Below are 13,673 nucleotides of genomic sequence, written 5' to 3'. Positions count from 1 at the left end.
ACAACCATGTTGTTTCCTCTGAGTTAGCATTTAGTGTACATTCTGTCAGTTTAACATAATCATATGAGTGACTTTAATCATAGTCATATCAGGACAACCAGGGGATCAGGCCCAATCAGCATGTGTTTACAAAAGGCAGGTCCTGCTTGACCAACCTGATCTCCTTCTATGACAAGGTGACCCGCTCAGTGGATGACGGAAAGGCTGCGGATGTTGTCTACCTGGACTTTACTAAAGCCTTTCACACCGTTTCCCACAGCATTCTCTTGGAGAAACTGGCTGCTCATGGCTTGGATGGGCGTACTCGTCACAGGGTAAAAAAATGGCTGGATGGCTGGGCCCAAAAAGTTGTGGTGAATGGAGTTAAATCCAGTTGGTGGCCAGTCACAAGTGGTGTTCTCCAGGGCTCAGTATTGGGGCCAGTTCTGTTTAATATCTTTCTCGGTGATCTGGATGAGAGGATTGAGTGCACCCTCAGTAAATTTGCAGACAACACCAAGTTGGCCGGGAGTGTTGATCTGCTGGAGGGTAGGAAGGCCCTACAGAGGGATCTGGACAGGATGGATCAATGGGCCAAGGCCAATTGTATGAGGTTGAACAAGGCTAAGCGCCAGGTCCTGCACTTGGGTCACAACAGCCCCATGCAACAGTACAGGCTTGGGGAAGAGTGGCTGGAAAGCTGCCCGGCAGAAAAGGACCTGGGGGTGTTCGTCGACATCTGGCTGAATATGAGCCAGCAGGACTAGGGAAGTGATTGTCCCTTTGTACTCGGCACTGGTGAGGCTGCACCTTGAATATTGTGTTCAATTTTGGGCCCCTAACTACAAGACAGACATTGAGGTGCTGGAGTGTGTCCAGAGAAGGGCAACGAAGCTGGAGCAGGGTCTAGAGCACAAGTCTTATGAGGAGCGGCTGAGGGAACTGGGGTTGTTTAGCCTGGAGAAAAGGAGGCTGCGGGGAGATCATATAACTGTCTACAACTACCTGAAAGGAGGCTGTGGTGAGGTGGGGGGTCGATCTCTTCTCCTAAGTAGCAAGTGACAGGACAAGAGGAAACAGCCTCAAGTTGCGCCAGGGGAGGTTTAGGTTGGATATTAGGAAAATTTCTTCACCGAAAGGGTAGTCAGGCACTGGAACAGGCTGCTCAGGGAAGTGGCTGAGTCCCCGTCCCTGGAGCTATTTCAAAGAAAGACGTGTGGATGTGGCGCTTCAGGACATGGTTTAGTGGTGGACTTGGCAGTGTTAGGTTTACGGTTGGACTCAATGATTTTAAGGGTCTTTTCCAACCTAAATGATTCTATGATCCAAGACTCTATATTTAAATAGCTGACCAGCAGCATCCTTACTGAACCTGCAGGGAAGAGCGGTCTGTGTGAATCCACTTCTGCCTCCGAATTAGTTAGCATTTACATGTATCTCTTTCTTCTGATTTTTTAAAAATATTGTTCCATGAGGTCATTTAAGAAAACAGCTCTTCATGATCTATTTGAGTTTGCAGTCTTTGAACTTAGGCTCCATTTGTTTGCATTTTTAAAACCCTATTAGAATTGGCAGGACGTTTCTGCTCACTAAATGCTTCCTTTAACAGCTTCTCCACCTTTTGAATCTGGCTCAGAAAGCTTAATTGTACAGTGGAGAACAGGTAGTCTAGAGGCCATTTGAAAGCAGGAGCAAAGGAAAATGAAGTATAACATGACACAATTTTTTTACAAGCACATGGTCCTTTTTTACTTATCAATCCAGGTCTTTCACCTTATCACTGTGGAGCAGAGACTTTTTTTTTTTTTCCTCCTGGGTTTTCTTTATGTCTGATTGACTAATGTATTGACTTATGTATTAACTGGGCTGCAGCAATACAGCAATAAGAAAGAGAAGTAAAGGTGATGGATCTGCCAGGCAGGAAGGAATTGTTTTCTACTCCCAGTCACACATCCTGGGTATGTCCACATACATGGCTTTGAATAATCTCTTTAGACAGTGGATAAAGCTTCTTCCTGTGCAAGATTTTTCCTATTAACTTGCAACTTGGATTTTATATAGCATTTATGGCATATTATATGGAAAAGAAAATGAATCCCTATGGAAAGGTTGTGAACTAAGGTTCACTTTTCATGGAACCCTGCACCATAAACCACACGAAGCCAACAGACAACATTGAATCACATATTGGTTGTGTTAGAAAGAAGATAATTGCATTTTACACAAACAGGTATGTAACTGCATACCTAGAAATGCTTTGGGAGCATCAGGTAGGCAGGGGAGAAAGAAATCAGGATAACAGCTAGCTGCTTGAAAGGAGAGAGATGGAAATTTCTGCAGTAAATTGCAAAAAGGAGACCTGTAACACCAACTCTCTACCCACTGGGTAGTGGGTCTGATGGTAGGGAGCCACAGGAAGCTTTACAGGTATCCTTCCACCCAGCAGCCATGAACCTGCTGGCTGCGCGACCCCACAAAGCAGTGCCTTTGGGCGTCTCTTACCTAGTCATATGAAAACCTGATTTTAACACCTCAAAGAAAGTCTGTGTCGGAGTGTCTGTGTGTGGGCACATTAGCGAGTTAACTAACTTTCTAATTTAGTGCCGTGACAAAGTCTGAGATTAAGTTACAGTTCCTAAGAACAAAGCCAAGGTAGTTATCCAGACCTCATGCAAGACAGGTGTCCCGTGGACTTCCAAGATCCTTGCCAAGGAAGATCCCCAGCACTTTACTAGGACAAAAGTTTTAGTGATTGGAAATCTACTCCTTGCAGAAATATCTGAAAGACCCAAAGGTGCTTCTTGCGTCTGCATGTGATGACCAGTCTACAAAGCGAAGTGAGCGACCAAAGTTAAGCTCCTCTCCTTGTGAGCATCTCCAGGGTGAAATAATACTGCCTTGGTAGAGATTTGCTGTTTGCAGGAAGACAGAATCTGTAATATAGCTCACATTTCAGCAGACAAAGAAAAAGCTTCCATAATTCTTCCTATTTGCCAAGTCCTCTGATTCATACCATCTGAGGATCTGGATGTGAATTTTTTTTTAACAAGTCTTTAAATTTGGCACTGACATATTTATGTGAAGCTCTGGCTCTGTCTGTTTACTATCTCTGCTTTTCTGATCCTGAATCCTAATCAACCTAAAAAAGCAAATCCTACTATGACATGGTAAAGATTCAGATTTACTATAATGTCAGACCTTAAAGGGATATCAGTTCTTTGTGGAAGGAGGGCTGCCAGTTTGTTTCTTGTTTGGAATAAACAAGGTGCACTTCTATCTACAGGGATTGTATTCTATCCATCATCCAGAGTCTAAAGTAAGAAAGTGTGTTTTAAACCATACAGTATAATACCTACCATAAAGATGATCATTTATTTATGTAATGATGCAAATGTGGAATTTCTTTTTTAACTAACAAATTTCTGATAGGGCTTTATAGTCATGTAAAAACCTGGGAACTTGCATGCTTCATTACCCCAGAATTATGTACTGAGGCTGAAATGAAGAGTAATAGAATTAAGGATGAATCATATTATTATGGCACAGGATATAATAACGATGTGCTTTGTGCAAAAAATTATCTACTTACATGCTCAGAAACTCAGAGACAAGTAAAATCATGATCTTGCATTTGCTTCTACCTGGGGTGTGCCAGATAGCACAAAGAAAAAGGCTATGAAATGATTGGGGATTAATGTAGTTTTCAAGGGCACTGAGCAAAGATTAAGCCAGAGAGAATGTGAGATCAGAAACGTAGCAGCTCCTAGATATGCTGGCAAGGGACAAAAAGGAGTAGAGGGGAGCGGGGGGGCATTATATAATTCAGATTAGTTCACAGAAAGGCAAACTGAACAAGGAGCTCTGATTGATATAGATAGATAGTAAGAATTAATTTTGTCGTGACAATGAGAAACAAAATGCAAGTTCTCCTATGAATTTATTTCTTGAGACATGGCTCTTGAAACACTTTTTCCTGCAGTAAATTCTCACAGGTTTGTCACTGAAAGCAGCTACACCAGTGATTTTGGACCACATCACTCGCACAGAACAAGTTTCTAGTGGCCACGTAAACCCCCATGGCTGAATTGGTGCATCAGAGCTCTACAATTCTTAATCTGAGCTCTACAAGTCTTAATTAAATCTGAACACAGTTATTAACATTCATCTAGACACTGTTAGGGATAAAAAGACCCAATCTTAATTGCTTAATTTTTTTCTCACCAAATCTGTATATTAACCATATATTAACAAAAGCATGATATGTGTCAACGAGCAGAAAAAAATACAAAAAAATAGGAAAATCCTCCTTGCCTCTCCCGTAATGACTACTGTTCTTGGTATCCACTTTGATAGTTCCCTATAGCTTTGATAGCAGCATGGAAGCACCATTCAGATGCATTAGGAGTCTTATTAATGCTGTGCTGTAATGAAGTGGTGTAAACTTTCAGGTGATTTCAAGAAATACAGTTCCAAAGTATCTTTCAACTGAAAATAGTGACCACAGATGATACTGCTTTAACCTGCAAACGTAAGTTCCCTCTCCCACCAAAGCTTTATCTTTCTTTTCCAATATGCTCTAGAAGCTATATATCCAACTAGTTGCTTCTCAAAGTACTAAAAAATCTTTAGTTTGTAAATGTTTTCTGAGAAGTGACTGGATAGTGCTAGATTTGCTATACACATTCAACCAGAAAAACTACAAAAATCAAGGTGGGGGAAAAAAAAAATCAGAGCTCCTCTCCGACTTCCAGTGGCTAAAGTCTGAGACAGCTGACCCTTCACAATTTCAGTATTTTCTCTAAACCCTGCAAAAGGCACAAATAGATCCAAGTTTTACTAGACTTCAGATAACCTTAATAAAAAACAACGAATTCACTAAAAAATGCATTTAGTTCCATTGGATGTTTGTCAATGAGCCAGCACATAACATTGAATCCAGCACTAATTCTGTTCTAAAACGTTTCTCAGTGCTTCCTGTGGGGGAAATCTCTCTTCCAGAAAGTATTGTGGATAGAGTCAGAAACTCTTTGCACAAAGAGCAACTACTAAGGAGACTACAAGAAAACATTTGAACTTCTATGCAGGAAATTTCAGAATTTGGATTAGTGTATGGAAACTCAAAGTCCCAATTTGCTCCTACATACTCTAACAGATGTTAATTCTGCTTTGACTATAGATAATGGTGTTTCTCAGCTGTTCTCCAAAATCTGACTTACAAGGAAATTTTAAACAACTATAAAGCTAATTTACCACTGCAATCTCTGAGTGCCAGAAACCTGCATAAAAATGCAGAGGTCTCACAGCCTGACACTATAAACAGACTATATTTGTTCACCAGTACAATGCTATCTCACAAGCTGAAAAACAAAAAAGACATTTTAAGCTTTTTCTCTCACCATATGGCATATTCTGTCTTAAAATGCATCCTGTTAAAGAAACTTTTCTCTTTCTCTTTTCTCTTACTCATTTGTTATGTTTTTCCAGAGTCCCTGCTTCTCTTTTTATGCCAATACGCTTTTATTATAGCCAGACATTCAGATTGATTTAATCACAACTATTGCTCCAACAAAATTGCTTTGGCCAAACTCTGCTCATGTTCCTTGAAAACAGTCTCAACAAAAGTTACTTGGTCTGGGCCCTGAAAAAGTAAAGGAACTTAGTTTTGAAGACATACCAGCTTCCTGTAGTATGTTAAAGAGATTATAGAATCAAGTGTAGCATAATAGAATCATTTGTGACACGTTATTTTAGCTGTACAGCTCAGCGTGCTCCTTGGAGCAGTATTTATGATCACACACAGCAAGCTTTGATGAGTGCATGCCATCTGCTGGAACCAAAAAGGCTTCTTACAGAGGAAATCCTAAAAGGCAGCAATAATTTTCTTCCAGTGTAAAGCATCTTCTTCATTGTCTCATGTGCCTTCATAATTAGGATTTGGAGCCTTTAAAACAAATGAAAAACAGTAGTAAACACACTGCGACCACATTCTTGGGAAAGGAGGGAAAAGTTTCCCATTCACATGGACTAGGAATTTAGTCTAGTAGCTGTATGAAATGGAATGGACTTTCAGATAAATAGGTTGTTCAGGTGATCTGTTTATATTGTTCCCTCCTTATCAACATATCAGAGATGTCTGCTAGGAAACTACACCCAGAAAACCAACAGTATTAAGATGGGAGCTCAAAAATACAAAATAGCTTTCACAAAGAAGTGTATATTTAGGATTATGGGACTGAAGATGGATGATTGGGTTGTTTTCTACCTTATATATTATACATGTGATGCCCTCAGGGCACAAGCCGCTCTGTCAAAGGATCCGCCTTTGTCTACCCCAGGTCTGCTTATACTCATTTTACAGATGCAAAAGAGTTGAGAGAATTCCAGTGCTGGCAGGAACAAGATTATTTTTGGCATTCCATAAGTCTCTATCCTAGCAAGACATTGTCTTGAAGATTTTATTTTTGCTGCTTATTTACTATTGTCCACTTGACTGTAGTACAACACTTTGGGTAGCCTTGGCTGGACTACTTCAGTTCAGCCTGGTGGTGCCTTCTTAGGGAGATGCTCCACTTCAGAACAGAGCAGCACAGTTACTATATATGTGTTGAAGACAAATCTTTATATCCAAAAGTTGTGAGGCTCAACAACAGGATGCATTACTCTGAGCTGCAGCAGCTGGTTTGCTGCATGATATGCATGACATGCATGACATGCATGACAACTACTGTCACTGCATGAGGACACAACAGCTTCTGTGAAAACTAGGATGGATTTTCTAAACTTGGCCAAATGTGCCCATGGAAACTTGAATTTTTCAAAGTTAGTGGAAATCTAAAAACGTTAATTTTCCAAATTATTCTGTGCTCCTCACCCTAATGGCTTTTAATATGAAGACTGAAGCACGTCAAACTAGAGGGCTCATTTATCCCAGTTTGGAATCTCTAACAGTGACCAGCTCTAGATACCCAGGACATGACTGTAAGAAAGACGAGCATGTAGCTCAGTATTTCCCAAAGTATTGTCCTGGAATTCATCACCTTGTAGGTTGTGGATTTCAAGTGTTATCGAGACATAAACTGTAAGAATCCTTCAATACAAAGTTAGAAAAAGAGAGTACAAGCATGGATCACAAGCATTTTTTCCCATTCTTCCTAGTGAGACTTGTAATCCAGATTGCTTAAGGAGAGACCGAGCCTGAGACGGCATTGGGAACCTTTGTAGGACATGCTGTACAAGTAGAAAGCTTGCAGAGTTTTAGGTTGAATTATGCTCAGTTACATCTCAAATCATAAATTACAGAACTATGTTAACCTCAACCACATTTACTATATTTTCCATGGTGAATTCCAAAGCTGGACTGAACTGGCCCCTAACTAATGAACCGCAGGAAGATACAGCCCTAGAATTTACTAGGCTATTTCTTGTAAAAAAAATCTTACAATAGAATTGTAAACTGAAAGCAATCACTGCCTAAATAACGATCAAGGGAAATAATGGCTGTACGTATCCTAGCTTATCTTTTTAATGCTGACTAAATATTAGGCTTCTAAGTACTTACGGACTTTGAAGCCAATACTACTTTAAAAGATCCTAATGTTTTTTTTCATTATATGCAGATCATCTACAAAATTCTGACTTTTAGGATTATGGGAGGCTTTAGCTTACGTTGCTTTTATTTATTGCATTTGTATTTTGTTGCTTGAAAACTTCAATAGCAAAGGACACTTCACACAATAATTCATTGGCATTGTATTGTCATTTGTAGCCAGAAGTGAGCTGGAGTCCCAGCTGGCCACGCCACTTCTGACTCCTAGCACTCTCACTCAAGCTCTGGCTGTCAATACAGCATACCCCAGGTGCCCTCAGTGCGAGCCAGTAGACGTTTTGATCATTTACATTCACAGCTTATTCCTCGTCAACAGAGTTTATTCTGTCAAAAACAGTGAAGTGGGGAAGCAGCCACAATGGACACACTAAAAATATGACGGACTTGGTAATGCTGTGGTGGTACCCACATTCTAGGGCAAGACAATGCCCAGGTTAGGCTGAATTTGTAAACAGGCATAGATCAACAAGATCATGTGCTGAAGTTATGATGCAGAGTTTTGTAGCACCTTACAGCATTTGCATGCTGCTTTCAGATTAGCGAAGAAATCGATATGAAAAATCCACAGAGTGCATGACTTGCTTTGTGTCACTGCAAACAACACAGTATGTGCTAGTTTAAGTGCTTGTCTTCGGCTAAGTATTCAGTATACAGACTTAAGTGGGAAAATTTGACTCTTGCTTTACAAACCCAATTGAAGAAGCATTCTCTTCAAATCCTCTTTAAAACTCTGCTGCCTTTTCCACATATCCTGCAGTAACAATGGGTCTGTCTAATTGCTGGTACTTTTCTGCCTGATTAATTAACAGGTGACACCAATCAAAGGACAAAAGTTTGTACCACTGAAATACTTGAAAAGCTCTAGGAATGAAAAATCTGTGATTGTGCATTTGTGTGTCTTTCCTCAGGCATCATGGAGTCACTGACTTGAATTTATCGCATATTTTTGTTCAGTTCTCTTCCCCACTCTCTCTCTACCCAGCTCAAGTCTCATACACTAACCTCTCTACTTTCTGATTACTTAGAACTATAGTTTTTCAGGGTTGTATTTATTGTAATACAATTAAACAGACTGGTCTTTCCATTCTTGAAATACTAAACTCCATTTCTTCTGCTATTAATGCTTCTTCAGGCTGTCTGTGCAGCCCAAATATCATCCCATTGCTCTGTGAGTGGCCAGAGGTCATTACCCAAGCAAATGCCTCCCATGACCATATGCCTTTCAGTCACTGCACCCTTCATATGGCACTGGTCACAGTGTGTTTCAAAAGACACAAGTGTCTTTGAGGACATTTGCACAAGCACTGTGGCCATACCCAAACATGATGAGCAAGCTCCTTCAGCTGGTGGAAAGCAGCAGATTCATGAAAATCAAAATGTTTGCCCCAGAGAAAATACCAAAGGATTAACTTCTTGAAAAGGTGCCCTCAGCATTTTCTCTGACCAATTTCTCTCTCTGTCTCTTGTCCCCTTCATCTGGCCTCATTCCTCTCCTCTGCAATAGCAGGTGGCCATTCCCCTGCTACCTGCCTGCAGAGAAACTCCAGCTGTGCTGTGCTGCACGCACAGGCACGCTTCCCAGCACCCACGTAAAAGTCACTTTCTAGGAGTGTATGAGAGCAACATTTGGGAAATTTCAAGCCAGAACCAATGCATTACTCCTCTTACAATAATTATCACATTTATTGTATTTCTTGACAGGTACCCTTGATCTTTCAAGGGGCAAAAGTACAGTTTGTTTCAATTGGCTGCAGCGAACTCGCCATGCCAGTTGCAGTAAGGATAAAGTCCACTGGAAACAATACTGTCTTCAGCTTTCCTGGCATGGTATGAAGTTTTACCTCCACCAGTCTTCAGAAGGGTTTTGCCTGGCAATCATGGCACCACCTACAAAGAGAAAGACCTCTTCTCCCTCTTGCTACAGAGTAGAAATCTGTTGGAGATGAATGGGCATACCTTTTGCTGGTAAAAAAAAGATGCATTTCTTCTAAAATGAGTATCTTATGCATTGATACACAGTGCCAGAAGGCAAACTGGGCCAAATAAAAATCCAGTTTCCTAAGGACTGCATGGAACTCGAATTTTGGCCCAGACTAATATAAATTTGGAGACACTCGGGACTTCCTCTATTTTTTTTTCAGTTCTGGGCTTTAATTGTCAGGTGACAATTAAGTCATTTTATAATACAATTCACTTTATTTTGAGCTTGGATTTATTCCTATTTTGCCTCCTTCTTCCTTATTCTGCTTTAAACTCTCTGGCAACCGGAGCTCAAAATACCTAATGAAAAAGACCATCTTCAACTGAGCAGGAGGACACGTTTCTTTCTAGTAACCTGAACAGCACAAGGGCTCCATTTCAGAAGAAAAACTGATCTGAAATGGCCCAGGTAATCCCACATGTCTACTTTTAGAATGGCAGGAGCTAGAAAACATGATTTATGGTGAAGGTATACTCCTCGCAGCTTTATTGACCTACCTCCATGCTTGACTCCCCACAGTGGTTTGAGAGCACTGAATAGCACCTCACACCATTGGTGTCATATGAGTCCAAGTTACCTAACAGGCTTTGCCTTCACAAACCAGGCAATGAAGTGAGAATGACAGTTGCAGCTAGTGAGGATGGTAATTAATGACCTCTGCATTTTTGCCTCTGGCTCTTGGTTTCAGTAATTTGATCACTTTCATGGCAAAGACTAATGCAAAAGATTTTTAAACACTTAACATTTTCCATGCATTTCAATACTGCCTTGCTTGCAAATTTATTAGGAGCACAAATAATGACTCACAGGTGTTTTGCAAGTGATTATTTACAACAGGAAGCATAGGTGTTAGATGAGAAAATACAAACATTCTTCACCTATGCTTAAAAATAAATAAAAGAAATGTGAACAGTAAGGGTGAACATACATGCTATAGGCAAATAAGTGGGAAAGTATGCAACAACAGGGCAAAGTTACAAAACAGGGCCGTACCCTGTTGTATTCGTATATGAAATCCCACTTTTGAATGACAATATAGGACCTTTGCATTTTAACTGTATATTTTTATCAAATAAATTGCTTCTCAGCTTCTCCTTTTAGCTATTCATCTCTAGAAACATGGAGCTTGACTATCCACTATACTAGAATAGCTTAGCGCTAATGACGGAAAAGTCAAAGGCCACAGGATGGTTGCCAACATCCCACTCAATTAAACAAGACCACCGGAGTACCTCAGGCTCCTCCTTACCACTAACATAACCCTGGCAATTCCCCAGGCTATCCCTGAGCTCTCTTTGGGTTGCAGACTGAGAGCCACTAAGGTCCTTCCAGGGTGCAAAGTGGTATGCTGGGGGCACAGGAGAGCCCTGTGCCAGACGAGGATAGACCATGCTCAGTTCTGCCAGGAGGCTGCTCAGAGGTTTCCTTAGGGCGGCTTAACTTCCTCTTGTTGAAGGTCTGGCCATGCTACGCCCATTCAGGTACATGCAACTCATTGTGAGTAAGTTATAAGCCAAAAACTACCCAGAGAAATACAATAAATATTCCTGAATTAGAAATTCATTAAGCAAAAAAACTTACTCTCTCCATGACTAATCCTCTTTATCTCTGTAGTCAAATATTTGCATCTTGTTCACCATGTAATACAAAAAGTTCCCTAGCTAACAAACACATTCATTTGGATTCACTGGGATGTGTTCTAGTAAGACATCACAACGCTCTGCAACCCAAACCTGGCCTTGAACTTATCTGAGAAAACAAAGCTTTCGCCTTGTTCCAAGAATGACCTTCCCACTCTCTCATTTTTCTTTGCTTTTGGATACTTTCACATTTCCAGGTTCCAGAAGACAGACTTGAGAGACACAGAAATCTCTTGGCAATGCCTCAAGGAGCTGGTTCAGACCAAGCAGCTTCAGCAAATATCATGCCAGTTTCCTTCTACCTAAACCCCTGAATAATTTGTGCTCATGCATCCCCTGTTAGCTCATGCATCCCAAAGCCAGACAGAATGGAGGTAGGAATTTTCCTGCCCTTGCCTATTTTGGCCTTATCTGTACCAAGCAGAACTTGGAGCCTGAGTTCTGCTCAAGTTACATCGCCTCCTGCAAGCCTGTGTGTATGGTAATAACTCTAACTGGCTCATGCCAGATGCTGTTACACAGTTTCCTGTATTATTTATATGAAGAAGAAAAAACATTATTCTGATTACTCTTCCTCCTCTTACACATCACTGGGGTTGAAAACAACTTGGCTTGTTATCACACTTGCAGGAAGTGTGTTACAGATTGTCTGGGATGATGAAATGCACACCTGCACTAGCAGCAAATCTACGTTTAAACTCATTAAAAGGGAAGTTGGTTTGCTTTGTTAACACAGTATTTCTCTAGCACAGACACATTTTTGTCAAGCATGTTAAAACCAGGTTTGTTTTTACATTCAAATAGGGTTTATCTGCATGTAGCCTAAAAGAAGGGGAGGGCTAGCAGAATTCAGCAGAACCTTACTACAATTCTTAAGGGTAAAACAACACAGTTGATATCTATCACTCACCCATTAGACACAAGTGAAATACTGCAAACACCTTACAGCCCTTAAAACTGCTAGGACACTCATATCTGACTTGCCTGTTGCTAAAATTGTTCTCAAAGTGGACACAGTCTGCTCAGCCCATCTTCTGTTAGCTAATGATGTGCCACCATTACTCCTGGAAACTTTATACCCTTCACTCTGGTTACATCTGGCAGGATACAAATTGATAAAGGACAAGCCTACATCTTGAAGGCATAGGCCAATTCCTCTTTACCAGAAACAAAGATGAAATGATGTTCTTTGGGTACTCCACAACTGTTTGACAGAGAAGGTTTCTTGTACCTTTCTCAGAACCACTCCTATGGGCTGACATCAAACATTGATTTAAGCAGGTACAGCAGTAGATAGGCTTCGTAAAATTAAAGGTGTTGTTGGCTATAAAATTTTCCTTCTATTATTTTCTCAGAACTAAGAGCAAAGGGAATATTTTACAGTTCACCTTTGTACTCTGGATTACTAAAGCCTGCATGAAGATATCCAACAGTAGCTTGTGCTTCTTTTCTATGGGTACAGTTGAGGCCTATGCTGGATATTCTGTCTTTGAGAAAATAATCTTTCTCTGACTTCTTTGCCCCTGCCCTCCTCTCTGCTCTCAGATCCTATTGGCAATTCTGGCTTTTGCACAATTAAAGCGCTTAAGCAGTTTAAAGAACTTCAGTGCAGGATGTGCGTGCATACATGTATAATGCCACTTTCTCTCTCTGCTTTCAGTAGAGGATGCAGTAAAAGTGAAAACACATCTAATTTAGCACACAATCTGTACAGGGAAGATTTTGCTGTACCCCAGTGTCCCCCATATTTAAGCCACTAATGTTCTGGAAGGAAACTCTGTCATACCCAGCAGGATTATTCATAACCTTGCCAATCTGTATTGCCATTTATATTAGTGCGAGGTAAGTGCAAACCATTCCTGAGCTCACGGTTCTCCATAGGTTTACCTTGGGGATACCATTTTGTTTCCACTGTGCATTCCCTGAAGCCTTACTGTGCACTACAGCAACCAACCTCTGTGGACTCTAAGAGAATCCCCATCACACTAGATCTGATGTATTAGAGCTTTTCCTAACATATACAAAACTTCCTCAGAAGTACTTCCTACTGCCACATATCAGTAAACTATGGAGAGGAGAGGAAACTATGCTAACGTAAGCCCCCGCAGCTATCCTTGATGCCAACATGTTCTGCCCTGATTTTACACTAATTACCGTTAAAATCTTTGCAGAAGTTTTGGCAGGAAGTAGAGCCCAGAATCTGCTTTTGATACCTGCTTTATTAAGATCTGCTAAATGCCGGAAGAACCAGAACAGCATTTGAGAGACACCTTATAAAAGTGCAAAAGTTTTAATGGTAATTCTTAGACTTGATTGTTTCTGGGTCTTGCACCTCTGACCTTCCTAACAAACAACATTTTCTAATGCTGTTTCCCCCTTTCTTCTGTGTCCTAGACCACTTTTGTCATGATACCAAGAGTCCAGATTTCAGTATTGGGTTTGCTAACAGCTGCTGCAGCAACCAGCC

Source organism: Platalea leucorodia, assembly GCF_965183815.1.
Source record: "Platalea leucorodia genome assembly, chromosome: 7".
Taxonomy (NCBI): Eukaryota; Metazoa; Chordata; class Aves; order Pelecaniformes; family Threskiornithidae; genus Platalea; species Platalea leucorodia.
The sequence above is the reverse complement of the archived record's forward strand: the minus strand, read 5'-3'. Positions refer to the sequence as shown.